General features: G+C 52.6%; 1 protein-coding gene and 1 long non-coding RNA gene across 3 annotated transcripts in view; one reads left to right on the forward strand and one right to left on the reverse strand.

Moving 5' to 3' along the window:
* Positions 1-25,894, reverse strand: part of UNC5A (unc-5 netrin receptor A) — a 61,955-nt gene that overhangs the window by 29,299 nt on the left and 6,762 nt on the right. The gene's annotated exons all lie outside the window — the stretch shown is intronic.
* On the forward strand, positions 4,847-8,890 carry LOC111095526. Its single transcript, XR_005358130.1, has 3 exons — positions 4,847-5,758; positions 5,881-6,028; positions 6,641-8,890. It is a non-coding gene; the product is annotated as an uncharacterized LOC111095526 (long non-coding RNA).

Genomic DNA, 25,894 nt, shown 5'->3' on the forward strand with positions numbered 1-25,894 from the left:
TGGGTTATGCTATGATGTCATCTGGGCTGTGGAAGAGCGGTTCATTTCTCTGATTTGGGGGGAGGGGGTAATAAGGAGAAATAGGGGCAAAGGGGGAGGAGAGGGCCAGGGCCTCTGTAGATGAAGATTTAGAGCCTCTTGAAGGGGTCATTAGCTCTTAATAAATCACTAATAATTGCATGAATATTTAAATCTTAATAAAAAAAACACAGTGGGCCCAGTGAGTCTCCCTGTGTGGGTATTTATTGCTCTTGGGCTGAAATATATAAAAGTTGATATCGGTCTGATTGAACTGCTGTTATCGCCACAGCTAAATGGGTAATTGGGAGTGAGAGACGCTATCTGCGGATATAAATTACATACAGTAAACCGAGGGCATTAACTGAGGGTTTATTATCAATTATCTCTGTGCTTGTTCCCCTTAAAACGAACTTTAAGTATATTAATGAGAAATTTACAGATCTTAATGAATTAAGGGAAGCTAAAGGCTGCTGAGGGCCTCCCACCTCGGCTCCTGTTCCCTGGTGGAGGCCCCCCACCCAAGGGAGGCCCCGGAAGAGGACCCATGGGTCAGCATGCTGAGCTGCACAACAGCAGCTCTCCTGCTTGGACCAGCTGGGACAGTGAGCCCCTGAGGTGTGCAGTGCCCCTCTACCAACCCCCATCCCAGAGAAAGGGGCTGGGAGGGAATGGGGGGGTTTCATGGAAGCATCCTTTCAGCCAGCAAAGACCCAGCAGGGCCTGGTCCTGCTGTCACGTGCATACAGTCGACTACAGCCCAACCTCAGATAGGTGTGGACAAGGCAGACGTCCATGTGCCCCGCCCCCCCCCCCCCCCCAACGGAATGGGAGTGCTGCCATTTGAGCTGCACAAATGGGGCATGATGGAGTGGGGGGCCGGGAGGGGATGCGAGACTGCTGGAGATGCAGCGGAGGTAGGAGTGGGGTGCTCCAATGGAAGCTCCAGGTGGGCAGAGTGCTTGTGTAGCGTCTGTATCCACCCTGCTTCCCAGCATGTCCACCCCTGCTGAGATGCTCCCAGCCCACAGGCCCGCTGGCTTCCAGGTCAGCACGACCCCCTTCTGGGCCAACTCACCACCAGCAGCCTTGGCTCCCTCTGGGGCCTCCACACCAGGACTGTGCCTACTCTCCCTGGCATCCTCAGCCTCTCCTGCCAGGCTCTGGGTGATGGCCTGAATTTACCATGGAGGGCAAAACTGAGGCCCCCCTCTCAGGAGCTCACGCACTTATGGAAGACGGACATCGGCCAGGTGTCACAGCAGTATGTCTGTCCAAGATTATAACCTATAGTCAAAGTTCTGTCAGAGAAGCACTGGCTTGAGAACACACAACTGGAGGCCTGATCTGAGGCATCCAAGAAGGCTTCCTGGAGGCAGAGTCACTGAGCTGTGTAAAATGTCTTGAAGGCCCGTGTCTCCAAGGATGTTCAAATCTCCATCAAGGACAAGGAAAACACTTGTTTAACTCTTTCCCCCTCTCCAGCCTAGGTCCCTCTCTCTCTTACCCTCTAGGGCCTACTTCTGTCCTCCGCCCTGTTGCTGACTCAGCAGGTTCGGCTTTCACCTCCACCTCTCCACTGAAACTTTCTCTCACTTGCCAGGGACTCCTCTGTCTGATTCAGGAGCTCCTCCTGGCCACCTTCAGGGCTCTGCTGAGGCTCCTCCCTTCCTCCTGTCCCTCTGATCTGCTTTCTCCTTGTTCCTGGAGCATGCTGGGCTTCAACAAGGGCCTTAGCCAGATGACTCCAAAATCCCCATGGCAGGACCTCCTCTCAGCCATCCTGTGTGGCCACTCCCATGAGGCCAGCTTCCCACACACACAGCACTGTCACTACCCCAGCCAAAAAGTTGCTGGCTCTGCCTCTCCCACCCCTTTCTCTCCTGTCCCTTCAGATGTCCCAGGCCATTGCCCTGCTCCCCATAACCATCTAACACCCAGCCCCTCACCCATCCTAGCATTCTAAGATCAGTCCTGCTTCAGAGCCACTGTATCTGCTCTTCCCTCTGCCCTCACTGCCCACAGATGTGGTAGCTCGCCCTCACTGTCCAGATCTTGGCTCAGGGTACCTCAGAGAGGCTCTCCCCGAGTGCCGCATCTCAAACAGGACCCCCGGCACTCTCTGATGGGTTCCCTGTTTGTTTTTTGTTTTGTTTTTTTTTTTAATTTTTTTATTTATTTATGATAAGCACACAGTGAGAGAGAGAGAGAGAGAGGCAGAGACATAGGCAGAGGGAGAAGCAGGCTCCATGCACCGGGAGCCCGACATGGGAATCGATCCCGGGTCTCCAGGATCGCGCCCTGGGCCAAAGGCAGGCGCCAAACCACTGCGCCACCCAGGGATCCCATGGGTTCCCTGTTTGACTTGTCTGTCTGCCTGGAACCAGAAGGGCGGCTCACGGAGGGATAGTCTGGCTGTCTCATTCACCCAGGACAGGCCCTGAACACTGCTGCTCTCACTACATGTTTCTGAGTGAAGCGGGAAGTAGTTTGTGCCGGGCTGTGCTGCGGAGGGCTCCTGGGGGGCTCACCCTCCGGCAGGGGCGGGGGAGGGTCAGTAGGCACAGAATGCAGTGCATGTGCCCCGCTGCAGGGATGAGGGCAGGGGATGCACTTGCCTTGGAGAAAAAAAAGCAGGGGCTCGGAAGTAGCAGTGGGGAAGGGAGTTCTAGGCTGGGGGAATAGCAGAAGTAGAGTCTGAGGCAGGATGTTTGTGGCGGCAGCACAGGTTTGATTAGAAAAGGTTTGAATCTGTGCCAGGACAGTCAACGTGGGGAAGCAGGGCGATGGGATCAGAGTGCCCTCGAGACGGCTCTGTTGTGCAAGTACACGGGGAGTGGAGGCTGTCTGAGCACAGCAGAGGGAGCAGCCTGACCTGGCACAGGCCACCAGAGTCCAGGAACCGATGTGAAATGCATGTGAGGGGGCGGGGGTTGGCGGGGTTGGCAGGCAGGGTGAGGAGATGACCCCATCTGGGCCTGGAGGGAGGGAGCAGGGCACAGATGACTGTCATTTCCTGCCTAGTTGAGTGGATAGATGGTCATGCAGCCAGGCATAAACAACTGGAAAAGCCCACTGCTCCTGCTCGGGGGAGGGCAAGACCAGCGCTCTCTGGCAAGCTGAGATAACCATCGACCCACCCCGTGGTATACCCATGTACCCATGTGTGTAGCAACTGCCACCTGTTAAGCACTGGCTGGGCAGTCCGTGGCCTGATGAGCCCTGAGGGCCCCTGAGTACAGCCAGGCAGTCGTGGAGACTCGCTGAGCCTCAGCTCTGTACCACCTCTACCTTCCAAATGGAACAACAGGAGGTCAGGTGGCCTTTCAGAAGCTGCAACTGTGGCCCACAGTCTGGGGCCATACCAGGCCCCTACTCCCTGAGCCACGATTGGCTACATTTTTTAGGGGTAACACAGTTCACCCAAGTCCCTCTGGCCCCTCTCTCACTGGCCTGCTAGAACCGGCAGGCACCCACATTTGGCTCCATCTGGCCTCTGCTCCCACCTCTGTGGGTGGAAATAACCCTCCACTAGACAGGAACAAGAAAAGCCCAGGAGAACAGAGTGGGGCTGGGCAGTGGTGCAGACAGTGGCCCACAACCCCCTGGGACACTGTGTTTGCCCCATACCCTACCCAGAGAACCCTAGTGCCCTGTGGGATCCATCCTGGTCCGTCTCAAGGACCTGACAAAGCCTGGGACCTCCAAGATGTCTGCTGAGACACTTTCATCAGCGTGGACCTGAGTTTGGTTATAGCTTTTATTTAAAAAGTGCCTTTACTCCCCCAAACACAGCCCCACTTGCTTAAGCCTCTCCAGCCTTCCACCGCATCTCCACGCCTCGCCTGAGCCCCTTTCCCTCCCTGCTGCCTCCTGCCTCTGTAAATAATCCTCTGTGCCTATAATTAGCCCCAAGAAGAATAATTCATAACAAACTTTATTTCTCATGGCATCTTTCTTGCTAACGTGTCGCTGAGTGCCTCACAGGATCAGCAGGAGGGAAACCAGACTCCGGAAACAGCCAAGCGCCTTCCCCAGGCGTGCTCCCCATAAGCACAGAGTGGGTGGGGTGGGCCAAGACTCCCCGTGGTGTCCTCCCCTGCCAGCCTAAGCAGGAGGGTGGGTGCTGATGCGAGGCCATGTGGGTCTGGGACGTGAACCACTAATCCAGAGACTCTTCCATGGGTAATCACGATCAGAAAAGGAATAATAATGATAATAATGGCAGCTAGCACTCACATAGTGTTTACTGTGGCTCAGGCTCTGCTTTTTAAAAATCAGGGTTGTCTGGGGCCCCCAGGGGGCTCAGTCGGTTAAGCCTCTAACTGGTTTCAGCTCAGGGTCAGGGGATTGAGCCTCTGGCTCAGCACTCAGTGCTGAGTCTGCTTGAGAGTTCTGCCTCTCCCTTAGTCCCTCCCCCTGCTCTTTCTCTCTCAAATAAATAAAATCTTAAAAAATAAAATAAAATCAGATTTTTTTTTTACATGTATAAAACTCACCCCCTTTAAATCTACATTCTGATTTGGTTTGACAAGGGTATCCAACCACCACAATCAAGACCGAAAGAACTTCTGTGCCCCCTGAAAGCGTTCCCTGCAGCCCCTCTACTAATAATCCCTTCTCCCAACCCCAGCAACCACTGAGCTGCCTTCTGTCACTATAGGTTTGCCTTTTCTAGTATGTCACAGAAATGGAATTATACAGTCTGCAGCCTTTTGTGCCCAGCCTCTTTCACTTAGCACAATGCTTGAGGTTCTTCGATGCTGCTTCAATCAGTAGTTGGTTCCTTTTTATTGCTGAGCAGTATTCCATTATATAAATGTACCACAGCTTGTTTACCGGTTCTCCAATGCTATTTCTAGATATTGGTGATTACATTGCTGCTGTGAACGTTCACACATAGGCCTTTAGTGGACAGGTCTTCGTTTCTCTTCGGGGTAGGATTGCAAGAGCATATGGTAAACTTGTGTTTAACTTGACTGGAAATTCTTTATGTACCATATAGAGTCACACAGAACATGTCACTTAATTCTCTCAACAACTTCATGAGGTAGGTACTACCATTATTCACATAATAATGAGGTTCAGAGAGGTGAAGTAACTTGCCCAAGGTCCCATCTCTACGAGTGGCAGAGCTAGCAGCCTGGCCCAGGATGTGTGTCCTAAGGCCCTGGATGTGCTGCTTCTCACAGCATTCCTGGGTTTAGCCGTGGGTGAGGCTTGGGTTAGGGGGCAGAACTCTGACCTAGCAGTGTGCCCCATACAAGTCCCTTAGACTCTGGCACATCCCTGTCTGCAAAGAGCACCCACAATTGTATCACTAAGAAGCTCTGTGTCTTGAAGAAAATAAATTGGAGCAGACATTTGGTGTCCCCTACAACTTTAGCTTTGTGATCATTACCATGCTGTCTGACCTCAGGACCAAGTTTGGTGGAAGAGGAAAGAATACTCCCACTACCTGTTGAGGCTTTCACCACACAACCAAGTCACACTGCATGCATTCAATGCCTAGTCATTCATCCCCCTCTGCTATAGACTATTTGTGGCCCTCCCTCATTCATATGTTGAAATCCTAATCCCCAATGGTATTAGGAGATGGGCCTTTGGAAGGTGACTAGGTCATTAGTGTGAAGCCCTCATGGATGGGATTGATTAGTGCCTTCATAAAAGAGACCCAGAGAGCCAGCTACTCCTTCTGCCATGTGAGGACACAGGGAGAAGACGGCCATCTATGAACCAGGTAGTAGGCCCTCACGGAACACTGACTCTGCCAGTGCCTTCGTCTTGGACTTTTCAGCCTCCAGAACTGTGAGATATATTTCTGTTAATAAACCATGCCATCTGTGGTATTTTTTGTTATAGCATCCTGAATGGACTGAGACACCTTCTGTCTTGTGGATGGACTTTTCCAGTGAGGAAACCCATGCCCAAATATCCAGAATGCAGGAATCAGAGAGCAGCAGCCTTCACCACCTTGGCCACTTAAGGACTGGGGACATCGATGAGGAGGGTGAGATTGGGGGAAGAAGGAAGCTCTTACTAACCCCACCACCACCTGTCTTTTGGCAAGGCTGTCAATGTGGGGGCACCTGGACAGGTCTTCCTGTCATCTGATCCCATTTGTCCCACTGCAGAACAAGATTTCTCTGAAGTTGGCCTGGACGTAATATATCCCCTTGTTTAGTGATTTAGAAGATGGTTATCAGGAAGGTCTGGGGCCAGGTTGGGGAGAAGCCTCCCTCTTGTCCTGCCCACCAGCTCCTTCACAGGGAATCCCTACTTGTCTCTCACTTGAGCCCTTGGCCCTCAGAGGTCTGCTCCAGATCAGTGGCTCCTGGACAGGGTAAGGGTCCCTATCAAACAGAAAGAGATGAAGAGATGCGGTCTGCCCCTGGCAGGGCATAACTGGTTATTAAAACAAGAGCTTGAAAGGGAAAAGTGCTGATGTGAGTGTTACCTCACTGAGGAAAGCTGTAAGGCATGGTGGTGGGAATGAATAATGGCTCTGGTCCCTCCCCAGACTCACAGCCCAACTCCTGTCACCGCCCCACCTCATATCTGCCTGTGTTCCTTCCCCTCTCCCTCTGCACTCAACTCCAGTCTTCTCTCCCTTGGCCGGCAGGTTCCTCAGTTTCCCCACCAACTCCACGCTCCCCACACTGGCCAATGCGGAGAGGAGAGGCCTGAAGGAAGTGAACATTCTGAGGACAAAGAGGAGGTAGTGAAACCACAATAGGAAAAAGAACCCAGGGTGCTGCCTGGATCCTAGTGTCTGATCCTAGTCTGATCCTTCCTCAAGTGCCTCCACTTTCAGGCTAGGCAACCTTCTCACTCACATGGGCCTTCCTGTCACATTTAGACTGGCACTGCCAGGACAGCTTCAGAGGCAAGACTACCCAGACTGAGTAAGCCCAAGCTTTTTTTTTTTTTTTTTTAAGCCCAAGCTTTTATTGGGCGTGATAGCAAGGGACAGCCCATGCCATGTGGACATGGCCATCAGGGACAGCCCTGGGCCTGCACAGCCAGCCAGTCCTCCTGGCCTGTCTGTGGAGCAGCGATGCTGTTATTCCATCCCACCGAGCCAATGTGACAGCGGCCATCCATCACCCAGTCCCATCTAGCACATGTGAACCGGGATGCATGTCCACTCCGCTCACTGCCTGCAGATCAGGGAATGGTGAGAAGACAGAAGGGAGAAGCGAGCTAAGCGCAGTGAGGGATCCGAGGAGGAAGACATGACTTCCTGACAGGAGTTATGGGAGTGGTGTTAGGAAGGCAGTAGCATTTGAGAAAGGCCTTGAAGGTGGCACAGGGTATCAGCAGGTGAGATGACGGGAGCAGCAGGTACAAAATCAGGGAAGCAGCAAAGAAAATAAAGTGCTCAGTGACTGGACACTTGCTGACTCCTCCCCAGCTTCCATCTCTCCTATTGTTCCAAACCACTTCTTTGGGGATCCGCTTACTATTCTACATTCAGCTGTGTGTGTTGGGTAGAAATGACTCCCCCATGAGCTCCAGAAGTGGGCCCCGATTGGCTTAAACCAACTGTGTTTCCTGTCCTGGATTTGGTGATTGGTTTGGGAGAGGCATGGGAGCCAGTCAATGAATGATGTGGGGGTTGGGCTGCTACACTCATTTGGTTACCAAGACAAGGAAAGTATGGAGTTGCTGGGGGGCTGCCCTGAGGAAGCCAACGATGTAGCCAATGCCACAGAAGGCAGAGCAGAGAAACGGAGAGAGTAGTTGCAGAGTGACGCTTTAAGCCAGTGAATCAAGCTGTGCCCAAAGTCAGCCATACCTTTGGGCTTTTCAGTTACAAGAGTCAATAACATCCATTTGCTGTTTAAATCTGTTTGAGTTGAATTTTCTGTCATACTGCAACCAAAAGATGCTTAGCTGAGAATCCAGTTTGGCTGGAGTGTAGGAGACATGAGAAGAGAGGCACGAAGATAGGACTGGCAAGATGGAGCAGCAACATTTTACCAGGGGCTTGAATGACAGGTTGGGGAACTATTTATTTCCTCAGGCACTGGGGAACCATGGAAGGTTTTTTAGCAGAGGCATGACTGGATGGCACTGGCTTCCTAGAATCCTAAAATACCATCTGAATTGGGCCTCACCAGTCCTTACTCCCTACCTCCCCAGCTCCCTCCAGAAGTTAAGCAGCAGAATCAGGTTAGTAAGAAGGCATAATCTGTTCACCTTCCATGGGCATGCAGGGCCACCTCACCTGAAGCAAGCTCTGGGAACATCAGTGGAAGTCTATGGGGCAGGAGCCCATGGCGACGGGGACCACCTGAGAGAGCTAGCAGAGGTAGGCAGCGCAGCAGCCCCAAGAGGGGGCCTCCGACCATGTGAGCTGGCCGCGGTGCGGAAAGCTCACGCCACCTGAGGAGCAACTATCAGTGGTGCTAGAAGAGCGCCCACAACCAGCTACACAGCCCATCCATGGTGACTTGGAGGGCTCAGAGCATCAAAGAACCAGGGTGGGGGAGCAGACTCCATAACCCTGCCTCCCCATGCTAATCCCCGTCCCCTAATACCTTCTGCATGAGACAGATAACCTGGCCCAGACCCAAGCAGGCCTGTTTCCTGATGGTAACCTTGTCCCCACCATAGGTATCAGCCCATCCTCTGGTGCCCAAGCTCTCCAGGGTTGTGGGTTCCTGAAGGGCTTGCACGACAGCCTTCATTCAGTCAGCCTCTGCTGGGGACCCTGCAAGAGGCAGCCAAGCAGAGATGGGCCCTGGGCAGGCAGCCGGAGAGAGAGGCTGCATGCCAACAGCATTAACTGGAGGGCCTGGCAGGAGCTTCCAGTCCTCACTGGCTCATGGGCACTGCCAAGCAAGGTACCTATGCTAGAAGACAGTACACAGAGAGAGGGGGTGTGGCTACTCTATGATGACAGGTGAGATGGAAGGGGCAAGATAGAGCACAGGTCAACACTGCGAAGGTGGAAATTGGAGAGCGGGGATAGGGAACAGCAATGGGGGATGAGGGGCTGGGGAGGAAGTAAAGTTTCTGAACAGATGGGGATTGGAGAGTGAGGAGTTACTGTCATCAGGGACAAATATAGCACCCCCACACACATACACACACCTACAGAGACAGGACTACTAGGTTGTTAGGTCTGGCCCAGGCATTTGGCTCTGGCAGGACTTCCTCTCTGACATCATCCTCACAGGGTGGAGGCCTCCCAACATTCTAATTTTGCCTAAGAACCACTCTGACTCTGCCATCCATGAACGTATCTAAACCTTTCTGGAAGCAATTTATATTTTCAGCCTGTATCACCTCTAGGGGAAATGATTTTCAAAGTTTATTCCCTGCTGAGTGCAGCAGGATTTCCTGTTATTGGTTTTAAACGTACCTCTCTTGAGCTTTGGTGGGGTCCAGGAGTGGGGAGGGATTCGTTCTTCCAGGCTAGGATTTAGTGAAGGAGCCTGTGTTCCTCCTCTATACCCTCCCTTCCTGATGTTATAGATTTCTACCATGTGCCCATGTAGCTTCTCTCTATACCCTGAAGTTGTCCCAGGTGGGCTAGTCTGATTTTATCTGACAGTTCCCTTCTCATGACAACTCTCTTGATAACAATCACTCATGGCTGCACTGAACTTTAGAATTACCCATACATTGTCATCTGTGGGAGATCTCAGTCTCTCTCACACTCCTGTGAGGCAGGCCCCAGGGATCATTACTTCCATTTCACAGATATACAAACTGAGGGTAAAGGAAGGGAAATGAATTAATCAGATCACCTAAGTCTGTAATAAAACCCACGTTCCCCCAATCTTGGGTGGGTGGTTCTCCTGAGGAGGCATGACCACTAGTACGTCAGAATGTTGGATGCAGGTACCCTTTATTCATGTGTGAAGAGAAGGGAACATTTATGGTTTGTTTCAAACTCCCTTCCCAACCATGTCCAGCCTTCTATTGCCTTTCTGGGTCCCTCTTTATGAAAGAAACTTCAAATACCCTCCCCCAGACACCATGCACATTATTTTCTCCAAACTAAAACTTGCTGGCCATTCTCTGCCCAGCCCACTGCCTTTCAAGATAAGATTTTCCTAGAGCTTATCCCTCACCAGCTTGGCATTTTATTACCACCCAGGAGAGTTTAGATTTAACTGCAAACTTGGTGATTTCACTGTACACATTCTTTTCCAGATCTTTTATTTAAATGTTAAAAAAAAAAAAAAGATTAGCTCCAATTCTTGGCTGAGCTCACATCTTACACTTCTCTATCCAGAACACTGTTTATTAATTCAGATCTTTTGTTTCCTTTCTTTGTCAGCTCCTTATCAATGATAAAACAGTTGCTTCAAATTACAGATGAATCCATTTTTAAGATATATTTTCACATGGGATCCACACCCCAGAACACTTAGGATAGAGTCAGAGGGCACAAACACACACACACACACACACACACACGCACACGCACACACATCTGTTATCAAAGCATCCATTTATACTCCTGCTGGTGCCTTTATACCAATGTTCAGGTATACAAGTGTTTACTCACACACCCACTGCTTCCCTCCACACTCACTCATATACCTGCGTGTTGAGAAGGAACTTGGCATTGCCCTTGGAGAAGCCCAGTGGTTTCATATGTTTGACAGGAGGGAAGGGGATGGAGCCAGGCAGGAAAATGCCAGCACACGAGAGAAATGGATCAGAGACTCTGGAGCATCTGGAACTGTTGGGAGGGGATCAGGGAATTTCCTGAAATTTGGACTAGGGTAGTTAGAGAATCCTGGATGAGGACCTCTCTCAGCCGTGGGTAAGAGGCCTAGCTAGCTGCCCAGTTGCCACACAGCAGACTGGGCAGGCAGCCTCTGTTCACACTTAGAAAACAGGCAAGCCTAGCAAGTGACCCTGAGCCCCCAGGGTCCAGGCATCCCTGCTTTCCAAGCATATAGTGAGGTCACCTTCACCTATAGGCACATATTTCCTCGGGCATATCAATACTAGGTATACAAAGCCAGCCCCTGGCCAGAGGCCCCATTTCCAGCCTCATCAAATGTTACCCCACCAAGACACCCTAAGACCACCTCTCTTCCTGGCCGTGCTGCTTGCAGCAAGTAGGGGTTGTCCACAGAGCCACGCAGGGACCCAGAGTTTCCAAATGCTTTCATGAAAGTAGCTGCCGCCTGAAATCCCAAGGGGATGATGACTCCCAGCCCAGAGAGTCATATGAAAACCAGCCATGGCCCAGAGCATGCTTATCACCTTCCTGCATTCCATGCTGCCTTGGGGCTGCCACACTGGTATGTTTTCTCCAGGCACCTGGCATGGGGTGGGTTCAGCTTACTAGCTACTCTGGCCCAGCCACAGGGGACAGACTACATGGAGGCTGTCTCCACAGGAGCCCTCGCAGTACACAGGAGGCCCCTCAGAGAACTGGGAGGGAGGTGGGAAAAACACTCACAGACTGAATTATAATCTGGGACACTGTTCTCCAGCACCTGGGGATGGCTTCCCCCTTGGGGGGCAACATGGGGGCTCAGACTCCCAAAGAGATGCAAGCAGAAGGTGAAAGGGAAGGGGGGAAGGCACATACACCACTGGATAGATATGTCTCTGAGCAAGCTGGGCCCTGATCCTTAGTGCATCTGTCCTGCTGCTTGGGAGTTCTGAAATCAGATTCCTCTTGCTCTTTTTCGCCCTCTCCTCAAATTTTTCTTTCCCTCAGAGTCCTCAGAGAAGAAGGCTCCATAGAAAGATCTTTAAATGAATGGCCCCTTTTAATATCCCTGGGGAATATTTTAGAGTTCTGAAGCGATAGCCAAAATGGTGAAAGTAAGCCAGAGAAGACAGGGAGATGTATTGGGCAGGCTGGGCCGCTAATGCCAACCATGCATCTCGGCAGGGCCGGGGAGCTGCAAGCCACTTTTCACAGGCAGACAGGCCAGGGACTGAGAGGAGGAGAGAGGACGGTGGGCCCCCATCGCAGCTCCTTCTTTGTTCTCTGCACTCTTGACAGCGTGCAATTATTTCATTTCTTCATTTGCTCACTGGCTCGTTGCCCATCTCCTCCACTAGAACATCAGCTCCAGGAAGGTGCCACCATACTTCCCAGCATCTCCAAGGTCCAGCTCAGAGCCTGGTACAGAAATGGCGCTCGACAAACATTTGTTGAGGACATGAGTTAAGGAATGTATGAATGAGTGGGTGGGTGAGTGAATGAAGTAATGAGCGAAGCCATCCATGCAGACTCCCAGCCTGCATCCAATCCTGTTGGGGAGACATGGCCAGGCTCCTAGGTTGCTCAGAGAAAGCCTCACCCCAGTCCCTGGCAATGGCCTAAAGATTCTCTTCCCTACTTGGACTTGGCCTCAGCCCCAGATATTTCTGCTATGCCCTGGGACTTAGCCAATTACCTGCACGCTCTAGGCGAGAGTGGCCACCACACATACCAGACCCACACTTGGCACTGGCTCTTCATGGCTTTAGGACTATCCTGGCCACAGCCAGGGCGCAGGCCTTGTCAGCCCTCATCTGGATCATTCTGATTCTGAACTTTGCTCTCTCAGCCATTGATCCTTCTAAAACCCACGTGTGTCCTGATTTGAAATCTTCAGCAGCTGCCCACTATCTCTGGAATGACTTGTAACTCCTTGGTGTGGCATCAGGGGCCTTGCATAATGTGGACTCAACTTCTCTTCATAGCCTCAACTTCAGCCACTGTTACCATGGCAACAGCAAGGCCAGCAGCTAACAGGTCCTCAGTTCTCACCATACATCTTGCCCTAAACCACTTGCTGTGGCACGGGCTTATTTGATGCCCTCATCCTATAGGACAGGTAAGCAATGTCCCCAGTTTATAGATAAGTGAGGTGTAACTAGAGCAGCTAAGTGATTTCCTCCAGGTTGAACAGCAATAACAGCAACAAGAATTATTATTAGAGCTAAAATGTATTGGCCGGGAACTCTACTCCTGGCACTGTCCCAAGCACTTCACAACTGTTACTCCATCTCTTCTTCAGACTAGCCCTCCCTCTGAAGTCAGATGGACAGCCGTTTGACTTCTCCATGCCTCAGTTTCCAGATCTGTAAAATGGGGAGCATAATGACAGCATTTCCTCAAAATCTCTGTTGTGAGGCTTCAATGAGCAAATGTGTGAAAGTGCTTAAAACAGGGGATGGTGGGGGATCCCTGGGTGGCTCAGTGGTTTGGCGCCTGCCTTTGGCCCAGGGCGCGATCCTGGAGTCCTGGGATCGAGTCCCACATCGGGCTCCCTGCCTGGAGCCTGCTTCTCCCTCCTCCTATGTCTCTGCCTCTCTCTCTCTCTATGTCTATCATAAATAAATAAATAAATAAATAAATAAATAAATAAATAAATCTTAAAAAAAAAAAAAAAAAACGGGATGGGGGAGGTGGGGTTCCCCAAGCAGGGGCTTTGGGAAATGCAGGCACAGCAGTAAGGTTGAATTGGTTGAGGGCAGGAGGACAGAGGAGGCTCTCTGTCAGAAGGCAGTGGCCTGCAGTCAGGCTCTAAGAAGTGGAGGGAGGCAGAGGAGCAGGAGACAGGTTCGAGGTGGCATGGCTGATGGGGAAGACCAGCTCCGGGCAATGCTGGAATCCAAGATGGTGCCCAGGGCAATGGCCCTGTGTAGCTGGAGGATGAGGGTGGTGGCCACAGCAGTGTTGTGGGGAGAGGGCCTACTTAGGGAGACAGGCCTCAATTCCAGCTCTAGCCCAACATTGGCATGTCTTTCACAAAGCATAAGGAGGGGTCAATCCAAAGTTCACCCTGCAGGGAATGGAGCCTCCAGGATGCTCCTGTGTAGGTGCTGGCATGTCACCCCTGGCATGGGGGACCTGGCCTTAGGAACAAGAGAGAGGGGTCCTGGGGGGCTCTACACCAGCTGACTGGAGTTGCCAGCTGCAGTCCCATAAATCGTGCCCTGGCCCAGGCTGGCAGTCCATTAACATGAAAGATTTTATCGCGCTTTACAACCTCCCTGTCTTGTACGGCGACAGCAGGTAATTAAAACAATAATTGTTTTCTGATGTTGCTTCTGCTGAACGATAAAAGCTTCCAGTTATTTTCCTTTCACTGGGGTAAGGTTGGGGGAGGAGTCTTATCTGAGGGTATGGGGGGAGGGTGCAGGGCCACACAAGTTTAGGAGGTATGGAAGGGTGAGGAAGGGCTGCCTGTGTAGCCATTGTGGGGAGAGGCCAGCAGGAGCCTGATTCTCACTTGGCAAATCTCTGAGCACCTCATATCACATACACGCTAGTACAGAAGCAGATTCTTGCCACACAAGTGCCCCCGCAGGCACATTCTTCATGCCCAGACCTTGGCTGCCCTGTGGGCTGCTCTGGGAAGGCCATCCTGTTTGAGAGCCCCTGGGAGGGGAAAAGAGGGCTGGCAGCAGCTGGGACCTCGAGGACCCCATCTGTCCAAAGCCCTTGAGAACCCCTTACAGCAGCTTCCATCCATCCAGAGAGGGAGGCACAGAGAGGTTCTAGAGTGGGAGTTATGACAAAGAGTTGGGGGGCGGGTTGGAGGCCTATAAGTACAGCTCCAATGCTAATGAACTTGTACTTCCCAGGTGCCCAGAGTCTGGCACACCAAAGGTGGCGTGCCCGGGAAGGGCTGGGTTTCCTCAAGTCACAGAGAGCTTGATTCAAGGATGATAGGATGTGCAGTATGGTGAGGTGTCTTCTGCCCCATTCTGTAGCCATCTGTCTATCCATCCAACCATCCATCCATCCCTCCCTCCATCCATCCATCCATCCATCCAACAAATACTGAGCTTTTATTTAGTGCCAGGCTTGTTCTAGGCATAGGGGAGATATAGCAGGGAGCAGGCCAAAGTGCCTCAAGAAGCTTGCGCACCATTGTTGGGGGTGTGGAGAGGGTAGCAAATAAACAAGTAAACAAGTCAATAAAGAAGGTCATCTCTGATGTTGCAAAGTGCTATGAAGAAGCTAAGACAGAAGAAGCTAAGCAGCCACTTGGGGCCAGGGGGCCAAAGGGAGCCTTTCTGACGAGGGGACTTTCAGTGAGGCTTGAATAACACGGAGAAGAGTGAGAAGATAGTAGGGGCTGAAGCCTCTGGGTCCCCGTACCTTCAAGGGACCCTCGGACCTCACGGTCCCCACGCCCTGTCCTGCAACACGCCCACTCCCTGCCACCTCCAGCCCCGCACCCGGGAAGCCTGTGGCGGGCACCGATAGGCGCAGGGGGATGACTGGCGTGAGCTCTGCCTGTGCTGGTGCCCGGAGCGACGGTGCCGCACCTGAGGGCTCCCCCGCCCCCGCCCCCGCCGGCCCCCAGGCCTGCAGGAGATCATCCTGATGCTTTAAAACAAATACTTCTTAATCACTAAAAATTGAAATGATTTCACGTGAAAATGTTAATGTATTCGGAATCACAGCCGCGCACCGCGTCTGACAAATTAGCACCCCGCCCGCCGCATTGTTTGTAGCTACATTTATCCTGGTGATGAGACACACGAAACAGAGCAGAGGGGTGGCGAGGGCAGCTCCCAGCTGGGGGTGCGCACGGAGAAAGAGGGAGGGGCAGCCCCAACCTCAACAGCCTCCCTGACCCACTGCCTGTGGCAGGATCGCGTGTCCCCCAGCTGCCCCGGTCCCCTCGGCCTGCCCTGTGATGCCGGTTTGGACCCTGAGACCGGGCGCGGGGCAGGGCTGGTTGGCCTGGTGGCAGGCTCCACACAGACTCAGGCATTAGCAAAGCAGGAGCACCAGGAGAGGAGAAAAACAATTTCTGCAAGGATTTAATGAATCAGAAATAAGCATTAGGATATGGAGAGACTGGAACCCTTATGAATTGCTGGTGGGAACATAAATGGTGCAGTTGCTGAGGAAAACGATTTGGTGTTGCCTCAAAAAAATTAAACCTGGAATTACCATACAACCCAGCAATTCCACTCCTAGGTATCTACCGAAGAGAACTGAAAGGTAAACAAATACACGGGAGTGTTCAAAGCAGCATTATTCACCATAGCCAAGAGGTGGAAACAACCCAAATGGATGATAACAGAGAAACAAAATGTGGTCTACCCATACAATGGAGTATTATTCGGCCAAAAAAAGGAATGATGTACCTTATACATGTGACAGCACAGATGAACCTGGAAAACATTATGCTAAGTGAAAGAAGCCAGATACAAAAGGCCACATGCCGTACAGTTCCATTTACATGAAAAGTACCCGGAACAGGCAAAGGCACAGGGACTGGCAGCAGGCTGGTGTTTGCCAAGGGCTGGAGGCTGGGGGATGGGAAGTGACTGCTAATGGGGTATCCTTTGGGGTGAAGAACATCTTTTGGAACTACGCGGAGCTGATGGTTGTAAAACATTGTTAATGTACTAAACGCCACTAAGTTGCGTACTTCAAAATGGTTAATTCTATGTTACGTGAGTTTCACTCCAAGTAAAAAATATGTGTATATATGTACTTATCTTAAGTACTTGAAAAGAGAATGAATCTCAACCTCACTGGACTTCCTTCGGCACATATTACAGGTTGGCTATTTGGTCTGGGAAGGTGGTAGGAGCAAGCAGGCGATGAGACTGGAGAATAGCGCTGAAGTGGCCTGTCCTACCTTCCCTTCCCACCCTCCTAGCTCCCTGCCCTCTCTCCACCCCTGCCTAACGATCAACTGCAGGACAGTCCAGGCCTGGGTCATTCTGGATCACAGGCTCCATTTCATGACAAGGCAGCGGAGCACATCTGTCCCAGGGCCCACACTGGGACCCAGGCCTCCTGACCCCTAGACTATGGCAGCATCTAGCCACCCCAGACCTGGGCTCTCTTGTGCCACACCCCTAGCCATCTTCCTGACCCCTGTTGGCCTCATCAGATCTGCTTCAGCAATTTTGTGCCTTTCTGGTAGACAAGGGGGCACACAGCATGAATGAACACAGAACTGTCATTATGCTTTCTCTTCATCTAATTCCACACGTCCCTGTGCCCAGACCACAGCAGACCCCTTAGTAACCAGGTTCATTCCCACCCAAGGCCACTGCACCCACGGCTGGCCCTGGCTGTCATTCAGGTCTCAGCTCACATGTCACCTCCTCCGAGACATCTGACTATCCAGTCTAACCAGCACCTGACATGCCTGTGTGAGCTCCCCCATGGTCAATGTGGCCTCTCTGCCTGCCTTCCAACTCCTGAAGAACATTCCTCATTATCTGAATTTGCTCATTTATGGTCATCTCCTCCCACTAGAATGTGAGGCAGAGACAGTTCCTGCCTTCCTCACTGCGTATTTATGGTGCAGAACACCTGGCCTGGCACACAGGAGGTGCTCCATCCATGTTCACCTAGTGACTGTTGCGCCCCCACCTTCACCTTGCCCTGTCCCCCAGTCCAGCCTCTCCATTTCCCTCCAAAGCTCACTGGGGCCCTGGGCCTTCTGCCCCACTCCTTTCCACAGATGGCATGCAGAGGGCCCGAGGCTGCCACCTGGCTCTGCAATATGACTCTGGGCGGTCACTTCACCTGAGTCCACCTGCAGGGAGCTTCTGTGAAAGTGCTTTGCAAACACCTCTCTGCAACCAAGCTGGCCCTGCCCGGCTCCCTTTGCTCAGGTGTCTCCTCTGAAGAGCCCACCAGAACCTGAGCCTTTTCTGATTCTAATTCCAGGCACCCCAACGCTACAATTTCTGAGTGTCCTCTGAGTCCTGGCATCCTGCCTTCCCCCAGACACCAGAGAAGTAACGCTGGTTCTATGCTTTCAGGCAGAGGTCCCAGGAAGCTCCAGGCCTCACCTGCACGCACCTTCCCCACCCGCAGCCTTCCCTGCAGCTGCCTCCCAGCCCTGCTCCAAAGTTGAAACTCTCCTGGCTTCCTCAGAAACTCCTCCCAAATTTTCCTTTCCTATGCCAATGGCAGCGGTCCCCAATCCCTCCTTAGGATGGGATCTGAGCTCAGGGTGCCCATGGCTGGCTCCTTATGAACAGGCCTTTCATCTCCACTTCTCCCCTCTCAGTGCATCTCAAAGTGCCAGTCCTGCCTTGCCAGGGGTCTGTGAGACATCCCCACCTGATCTGCTGTGGCCTTAAAGGAAACAGGTGAAATGCAAGGCCCCAGCCACAGGCTCTTCAAGCTGGAAGGGAGGGAAGGGGAAGGAACGTGCCCACGAAGGCCCTCAATCCTGCCAAATGCCAAGATTGTGTATGGGGTGGAGAATGCAGCCTTGCGTGCCAAGGGGGCAGCGTGGTCCCCGCTGCTCCCACCCAGGAAAATGGGTTTGGTCCCATCCATCGGATTTTTCCTGGGAAGCCAGAAATATGGATTTGTGTGTGTGTGAATTCTCTATATTTTAGAATGTCGTATCTGCCGCCTGGTGGTTGAGCGCCCTGCACATTGCCACCTTTGGGTGGGTGCCTTGCCAACAGCATCATGTTTTTCTCCTGTGCCAGGCCCTTTTCAGGTACCAATATCCAACCTCCACTGGCATAAGCCTAAAACAGGAAGTTCTTGGCTCACGGGCCAGAAAGGCTGTTGGACAGCTTATGGGACTGATATAAAGGTACAGAGACCCGAGCCTCCAGGGCTTTGGGGCCACCAGGACAACCTTCCCTTTCACCCTCTGATTTCCCTATATATTAGCTTCACTCCCCTCGAGGGGCAGACTCTCTCTGCACAATGGGGAAGCAGCTGTCACTGGCCTAGCACGCCCACCTGCATCCTCACAGCTGCCAATCCCAGAGGTAGAGAAGGCAACCTCTCCACCTTCAAGTGGGACAAGCCATGAGAAGAATCCTGACCAGTCATGCCGCCCCTCGGAACCAATCACAGCACCCAGGACTTTGCCCGGGACTGGCAGTCCCAATAGGACGGCATGGCGATGGGGAGGAGGTCAGCTAAGGAAGGGCACAGGTGCCGTGCCTGTGAGAAATGTGTTTAATACTCAAAAGTACAGGCACCAGGGAGGCTACATCTCATGAGATGGGGTCAACCTGCCAGAAAGCCCAGTTCCCAAAGGGCAAGAAACTTCTCAAGGACAATGAGTAAGGGTGGGGCTGAGAGTAGAGTCCAAGTCAGCTCTGGAGCTCCAGTCTTTGCCCTTCACCACAGAGCCTTACCGAGGCCACCTGCCTCCCATCCCTGGTCTCCTTGGGAGGCCTCAATAGGGCCGGTTTCAACACCAACCCCCACCCCCACCCCCCGCAACCCCATAGGGAGCTCACTGCCTGCTAAGACTACCTGTGTCACCACCTGTTAGGAAGGTCTTTCTCAGCCTCTTGCATCTTCCCTCTGCTGGTCCCAACCCTACCTTCTGGGGCTACACAGAATCCATTACACGGAGGGGAAAATCCATTTTCCCCTCCTGCCTTCAGTGCCTTAAATTAACTAGCACAACCCCATCAGCACCCACACCTCTGAGGACTTCTCCCTTAGGACAACAAGTCTGTTGCTTGGGACACCCGGATGGCTCGACGGTTGAGCATCTGCCTTCGGCTCAGGGCGTGATCCCGGGTCGGGGATCAAGTCCCACATCAGACTCCTCACATGGAGCCTGCTTCTCCCTCTGCCTGTGTCTCTGCCTCTCTCTCTGTCATGAATAAATAAGTAAAATCTTAAAAAAAAAAAAAAAGTCTGTTGCTCACTCACTGGCCAGAGGCAGTTTCTGTTGCTTATGGCCAGAGTGCCCAGACTGATGGCCATGCTCTGGATAGGGCCTGGCACGTAGAGTTCCCACTTGGAGGCCACAGTACTGTGGAGCCTTCTTGCTCTTTTGGCTTCTCTCCCATCCATTACACAGCTCCCAGTCCATTTTCTCTTTCTGACATCACTTCCCCTGGCTCAAAAGCTCCTGAATCACGTTTGCCTCTTTCCTGGCCCTTGCACCCCACATGTAACAGCCAGAGGCTCCTCCTTTCAAATGGCTCCCACATCTGTCTCTTTTACTCCATCCCTGCTGCTTGCTCCCTGGGAAGGGGGACCTCATCATTTCTTGCCTGGATGACCACCACAGCCTCCTGACTGGTCTCCTTGCCTCCAGCCTCTCCCTGCTCCCATCTATCCTCCATGCGCTGCCAGATTAATCTTCCTTAAACACCACTCACCTCCTGTCACCCCCGAGCTCAACAATGTAGCCAGCCTATTGCTTGCTGGTCTCCCACAGGCACTGTCTGCTCCAGCTGGGCTCCCGTGTACACATACTGGCACAGGGGAATGCCTGTGTCCTCCCCCATTCCTTTACTGTCTGGCCCAATCCCACCACATGCCAAGGTCCCAAGTGAAGTCCCTTCCTTCTGGCCTCAGGGCCCCTGGAACTCAGGGGCAGAAGATGGGGGGAGCCAGGAACAAGCCCTGCAGCCACAGTCCATCCAGTCTGCAGGCCAGCAGTAGGTTACCCCTGTCAGGCCCATCTAGGCTCTCAAATGTCACTGTGGCCCGTCACCTCTCTGCTCTGCTCATCCTTAGGCCTCCAGGCCATCATCAAGCCTACCTGTCCAAGTCACTGGGGGATGAGTCATCCTTCACTGCGGCAACCTTCCTTCTCAAACCCTTCCCCGAAAGCGTGTACCCCAGAATAAGCACCTTCCCACGATTCTAGACCTGTGGGGTCTTGCGCCTGAGGCTCTCTGCCAGCACTGGCAACCAGGGACCTGGTGCTCCCCTCCCCCCACATTCAGGGGTGTGGTCATAGAGGGATGCCCAAAGTGGGCCTGCGTACTGCCCTCCACATAGGATAGGCTGCAACCCCCACCTACGGAGCACTCACTGAGGGCCTGGCTTGGGGCTACATTGTTCCACGAATACCTCATTTACTCTTTGCAGCCTTATGAGGCAGGAACCTTTCATTATGTATATTTTCTGGATGAGGAAACTCAGGCACAGAGAGCCGAAGAAGTCACCTACCTAAGGTCACCTAGTTTAAGATTCAAGGCCACACCGTCACTTGCAGAACCCTAGCTCTTTTAGCACTAGAGCCTCAGTAACCCTCACGCTCAGCCACCAAAGAGCCAGCCTGGTGTCCAGTAGGAGCAGCAGCCCCTTGAAGCCTGGGGAGATCAATGGGTCCTACAGGCAGAGGCCCAAAGAGCCTATGTCACTCCCTTCCTTGGGGTGACCAGGGAATAGCAGTGCCAGTGAACTAGAGCCAGTTCACCTTTGCTAAAGAGAGCACATCACTGGGGCGCATGGATGGCTCAATCAGTGAAGCGTTCAACTCTTGATTTTGGCTCAAGTCATGATCTCAGGTTCTTGGGATCCAGCCCCAAGTCAGGCTCCCCACTCAGTGGGGAGTCTGCTTCTCTCCTTCTCCCTGTCTGCTCCTCCCCTGCTCACGAGCACACACATGCTCTCTCTCTAAAATAAATAAATCTAAAAAAAGAGAGAGAGAGAGAGAGAGAGAGCCATCATTAAAATTTCTAGAATTTTGCAAGCCAGTTGACATCACATTGATATCTTAAAATAGGCCATAGTGGGAGTATTTACACCCTGGAAATTGGCAAATCAGCCCCCACCCCCACCCCGCCAGCTATCCCAGAGTGCCAAGTGTTAAACATTTAGCAGCATATAACTGCTGGGGAGGGAATGCTGACCATCCTCAGAATGGCATCCTGGCTTTTGGGTGGTGGGCTTCAGGAGATTCACACCAAGACAGGCCCCCCAGTCGAGCCCAGGGATCTCAAAGGAAAGGGGTCTTGAGAGGAATGGGTCTCAAAAATGGACCTCTGGCTGTGTGATCCCAAAGGATCTGGAGAAAGAAGGTCTCTAGAACAGTGTCAGAGAAGCTCTGAGACACCTGGTAGGCTCAGATTCTGATCACACATGACCAACATGGAAAGATGGCCTTGATCCAAGTATAAAACCACTACCAAGAGCCATGGAGTAGAGAGGCATGCAGGGAAGGCTGAGATCAGATCCAGCTGAGGCTTGTGGGAAATGCCAAAGTCACCTGGTACAGGAAGAAGAGCATGAAAGGGCAGGCCTGCTGACTGGGGTGTTCAGTGAAGCCGGCCTTCCCACCAACCCCCCATCCCACCCATTTTGCAGCTGAGGACACTGAAGTGGAGGAACAAACTCTAGTAAGAAGGCACTGAAGATCAGGGCACTTGGGTGGTTCAGTGGTTGAATGTCTGCCTTTGGCTCAGGATTGAGTCCCACATCAGGCTCCCTGCGGGGAAGCCTCTTCTCCCTCTGCCTGTGTGTCTGCCTCTCTGTTTCTCTCATGAATAAAGTCTTCAAAAAAAAAAAAAAAGAAAGAAAGAAAGAAAGAAAGGCAAGCAAGCAAGCACTGAAATCAAGAGAATGCACAATCAGAGAGGCCGAGTGGTTGTTGTGAATGAGTGTGGGTCTTTTGGGCCAGACAGAACCCACCCCAGGTGCTGGCAGGGGGACCTCATGCTGACTTCTGAGGAAGTGGGAGTGGGAGCGGTTATGGGGAAGGAGATGCATGAGCTCCAGTTTAGTTTTCAGAAGAGGAGGCAAGTTGGTTTTGGTGAATGCATCAGGGTTCTTTAAGTGCAAGCAATAAAATTGATTCTCACAAATTTAAGCGAAAAAGGGAAAGTACTGGCGAGAAATTGGGTTGTTGAGAGAAGGGACAAGAGGCTTAAAAAGCAGGCCACGAAGTGAGAAAGGAAACAGGCTAGGGAAATGACTCACATTCTCATTGGGCCCTGCTGTTGAGATTAGCCTCCCCTCCCAAATCCCCATTAAGGCTGTATACAAAAAGGGAGAGATCATAGGGTCCTAATGGGACCAGGAATGGAAGCCGGACAAATCAAAAGCCAACAAATGTCCACTGAAGGGGCCACAGCCTGGTGACCCAATGCAAACCAAGCATGATTCCAGTGGAGCTTTTCTGTCAGCTACAGATGACCCTGGAAAGTAGGGACACACAGAGACATTCTGCGACTCCCACAGACCCTTCCCTCCAGATCAGCTTCTCTCATTATAGAGTTACTGTTCTGGTAGATCAGGGCCAGACTGGAAACAGTGTGTCTGGATTTCAGCCTGATAAAATATCTCAGGATCTGCAAATGGAGATACATGAACTAGATAACAGCACATTTAAGGAAATGCAAAACCCGTTGAATGGCCCACATTGTTTTCTAACACCCCTGATTAAATAGCTAAGGTGGATCCAAACTCAGGTCTTTAGCTTTGAGCCTTAAGCTGTGTCCTTGGTGCTCTTCAGCATTTTTATTAAATACTTGGGTAACCTGTATTGATGGCACACTGGCTAAATCTGAGACCAATGTGCCCCTCTCCTCAGTGGACAAGCTGGACAGTGGCATAGGTGGCTTGGGCCCAAGCTAAACTGCATAACTACAACCATTGGTAGCGGGGACTGGCTCACATGGCATAGCACCTGAGTAGGCCGAGTGAGGAAGGAGCAGGACATTTGTTGGATGGCTGAGGGAAGCCATGCTCTCTCCTTCCCCCTGGACTGGGCCTGCAAGAATGTAGCCCTGGCAAGTTGTGGCAGCCACCTTGGGACTGTGAAGAGAGAGGCTATCGGAGAATGGTGCCAACACCCAAAGAGCAGAGGTGAGGCATGGATCCAGGTCACATGGGTCTTCCTAGTGAGGCATGGATCCAGGTCACATGGGTCTTCCTAGATCCAACCATGCCTGAAGCTAGCCTACTCCCAGTCTGTGGGACCCAGGAAATCTAACAAAAATCCCCTACCCCTGGACAAGCAGAGCAGGACTAACTCCATTTTGTGCTACACCTGCCATCTCATGTAAAATCCCCCACATGACCTGCCTATTGTTTAAGGCACTCCCTCACCCTAGTTTAGCTATTAAGCACATCCTTACCAGAAACCAGCACACATAGGAATGCGGGACCTCTGACCTTTAACCGCCAAGGAATGAAAACCCCTCTTTTGCCCGCCAAACCTGCGCACCAATTCTAACTAGAATAATAGGTTAGTTCAAATGGTCACTATAGGGTGAATCGTAATTCAATTGGCCACCTGCGTGTGGACCGACATAACTGTGCACCTTTCTACGTATGTTACAATCTCATTGGCCACGGACCCCTAACACTACTATGCTTCTTAGTCTCGGGGTCCAAGTCTCTGCTCGGCTGCATCGTATACTTGGGCCCAGGCTCGAGCTTGTGATTAAACCCTCATGTGATTACATCGGTGTCGGCTCCTCGGTGGTTTCTCGGATTTGCAATCTTGGGCACAACAAGTGTTTCAGTTACATGTGCCAATAAATCCCCTTTTTTTGTTTAAGTCACTTTGGATGAGGTTTCCCAATATTTGCAACAGATACATTTAGTATCCTGTGCTAGTTCATGCCAGGGCATTGTATTACAGTGGGAGGAGCTGAGGCTGACATCCAGAGGCAGGTAACAAGAGAAGGGGCTTGGAACCATGCTACATGAGGAACAGCTGAGAGGACTGGAAGTGTCTGGCCTGGAAAGAGCAGATGGGGCCAGGTAGGGGCCATCTTAACTGAAAAAGGGTGAAGCCATTCAGTGTGACCCCAGAAGGATGAGCCAGGAGCCATTTGGGGGAGCTTACTGGGAAGGATTCCTCCTCATTCTCAGAAAGTGGCTTTGAGTGGTTCCAGCCACCTGAAGATGTAAGGTCTGGGGCAAGTTTGAAAGCCAACACCCAGGGGTTTTTATATTCAAAATTCTGTGGTCTGGGCAGCCTTGCCTAGGTGGGGTCAGGAGGCAGGATACAGAGGGGACAATGAGCTTGGAGAGATGATGGGATTAGCCCAAGAGAACACAGAGAATCAAGGTCCTCTGACTTTCCTCCATAGTCTTTCATGTCCATGAGGGCACCTGACAGTAAATGCCAGTGTTCTGCTACCCATGGTGTTGGGGGCGGGGAGGGGGGGGTGTCGGTAAGGGGGTCAGGCTAAGCAGTAACAAGGTGGTTCCAGCCTTGCTACATCTCCGAGCCTCAGCGTCCTCATCTAATAAATGGGACTAACTTCACCTATCTTGTGGGTTGTCCTGAGGTTCTGATCAGATGATGCAGGCAGAGCCCAGCATGGGCCATGATTACTACCATCACTAAGTTAATTAAGAATAAACAGTGTAGCAGTCTATAGCCGCTGAAGGCTCCTCCTCGCAGAAGCAGGATGTTCTGGAATGAAAGACCGGCCTCGGAACTCCCGGCTGCAGGAAAACGTACCCTCCCGCATCCGTAAAATGGGACCGCGGGCAGCGGCGCCCTCGAAGCCCCAGCCCCCGGCCTCCGGGCGGTGCTCCGCGGCGGCGCTCTCCTCCCCGGCAGCGGGCAGCCGGGCGCTCAGCCTCAGCCGGGGACTTGTCAACAGGCTCCGAACAAAGAGCCGCTAATCCTGCGGGCGGCGGCGGGCGGGGGATCCCGGCCCTGCCCGGCCCTGCCCCGCGCCGCGCCGCCTTCACGGGCCCCGGCGGGCGAGCCGGCTCACCGCCAACCCCTGGGCCGGGCTCCCACTGGCTCGGCGCTAGGGCCCCGCGGGGCTAACGTGCCCAGGGCCGGGGCCCGCCTCTAGCTGGGGCCCCCGCCGCGGCCAGCTGCCCGCAGGCTCCCCGAACCACCGGCCGCGGAGTGAGGAGGCGTTTTGGAAGCAGGGCAGGCTCTCCTCCCGCGGGGACGCTAAGGAGCACTCCTACCTGCCCCTGCCCGCTCCTGGCTCCTGGCATCCTTTATTGGGGAGCAGAGAGAGGGTTGGAAAGATGCGGAGGAGGGGCACAGCAGCCCCTCAACTCCATCTGTTCTCGGCCTCAGGAGGGGGAGGGTCTCCCTCCAGGTGTCCTCCCTGCGGGCTCTCTGCAGGATGTTCTGGGGTGGGGCAGTGGGCGGGTGGGGTCCCACCTGCCCTCCAGGCTGGGCGGCGGAATACAGGTCAGAGATGGGATCCAGGGTCAGAGATCCCTACCCAAGGGCCCTGCACTTGTAGCTCGGCTTGT

Source organism: Canis lupus, chromosome 4 (genome assembly GCF_011100685.1).
Source record: "Canis lupus familiaris isolate Mischka breed German Shepherd chromosome 4, alternate assembly UU_Cfam_GSD_1.0, whole genome shotgun sequence".
Lineage (NCBI taxonomy): Eukaryota > Metazoa > Chordata > Mammalia > Carnivora > Canidae > Canis > Canis lupus.